The sequence below is a fragment of the Echinops telfairi genome, unplaced genomic scaffold, assembly GCF_000313985.2.
Source record: "Echinops telfairi isolate 266 unplaced genomic scaffold, ASM31398v2 ScPeMD7_7453;HRSCAF=8491, whole genome shotgun sequence".
NCBI lineage: Eukaryota > Metazoa > Chordata > Mammalia > Afrosoricida > Tenrecidae > Echinops > Echinops telfairi.
The window spans coordinates 2,054,648-2,056,542 of NW_022111353.1; positions in this window are offsets into that span (position 1 = coordinate 2,054,648).

Sequence of the window (1,895 nt, forward strand, 5' to 3'; positions counted from 1 at the left end):
GCCATCTAGCTCAGAAGCAACAAAGCCCATATGGAAGAAGCACACCAGCTGTGTGATCATGAGGATTCAATGGGATCAGGTATCAGGCATCAAAGAACAAAAAATCATATCATTGTGAATGAGGGGGAGTGTAGAGTGGGAACCCAAAACCTATCCATAGGCAACTGGACATCCCCTACAGCAGGGTCATAGGGAGGAGATGAGCCAGTCAGGGTGCAGTGTAGCAAAGATGAAACATACAACTTTCCTTTAGTTCTTTAATACTTCCTCCCCTCCACTATCATGATCCCAATTCTACCTTACAAATGTGGCAGAGAAGAGGATGTACACTGGTACAGATAGGAATTGGAAACACAGTGAGTCCAGCACAGATTAACCCCTCAGGACCAGTCATGAGAGTGACGATACTGGGAGGGTGTAGGGAAGGTGGGGTAGAAAGGGAAAACCCATCACAAGGATCTCCATATACACCCCTGCCTAGGGTATGGACAACAAAAAAATGGCTGAAAAGAGACATTAGCCAGTGTAAGACATGACAAAAAATAGTAATTTATAAATTAACCAGGATTTGTGAGGGAGGTGTGGCAAGGAGGGACAGGAAAAATGAAGAGCTGATCCCAAGGGCTCAAGTAGAAAGGAAATGTTTTAAGAATGATGATGGCAACAAATGTGCAAATGTGCTGGACACAATAGGTGTATGTATGGATTATAATAAGAATTGTATGAGTCCCCAATAAAACGATTTTAAAAATTATAGTTATAAAACAGATTTTTAGTAGTTCAGAAAACCTGCCCCACAGAGCAAAATAGTATTAGGACATTTAGACTACCAGGTATGAAAGGACTACAAATTTTAAGTAATTATAGGGTTTTCTATTATAAATATGATCAGTTCAACATGAACACATTAAAGTAGAAAAAATCCAAACAGGCATTTGATTTTTGATAAAATGAAAAACTTTAATTTTTCAATTCATTGTACAGGTCTAATTGGATATCTTTTTGAATAAAGCGAACAATGAAATCCACCTCATAGTATACACAAATGCGATTTTCTATGGATCATACACCTAAACGTGAAAAATAAAACAATAAACCTTCTAGAATATAATCAGTACTATTTTACTAATTCTTGTCTTATAGTGAGTTTTAAATATTTTCAGCCTGTGTTATTATATAATATCAGTATTTTTTCTTCAGTTGCATCTGGTGCTGTCTTTTTTTTTAAACCATTTTATCAGGGCTCATACAACTCTTATCACAATCCACACATGCATCAATTGTGTAAAGCACATTTACACATTCGTTGCCCTCATCATTCTCAAAACTCGCTTTCCACTTGGGCTCCTGGAATCAGCTCCCCATTTTCCTTCCCCCCATCCTTTCCCGCTCCCCCCTCCCTCATGAACCCTTGATCATTTATAGATTATTATTTTATCTTATCTTACACTGCCCAGCGTCTCCCTTCACCCACTTTTCTTTTACCCACCCCCCAGGGAGGAGGTTATATGTAGATCCTTGTGATCGCTTCCCCCTTTCTACCCACCATTGCCTCCCAGTATCACCACTCTCAGCACTGGTCCTGAGGGGTTCATCTGTCAGGATTCCCTGTGTTTCCAGTTCACATCTGCACCGCTGTGTATCCTCTGGTCTAACCCGGTTTGCAAGGTAGAATTGGGATCATGATAGTGGAGGGGAGGAAACGTTTGAGAACTAGAGAAAAGTTGTGAGTTTCATTATTACTACACTGAGCTCCGAATGACTCATCTCCCCACTACTCCTTTTCATGGGATGTCCAGTTGTCTACAGATGGGCATTGGGTCCCCATCACGCGCTCCCCTCATTCACGATGATATGATATTTTTGCCCCCGCCTTTGGTGCTTGATACCTTGTC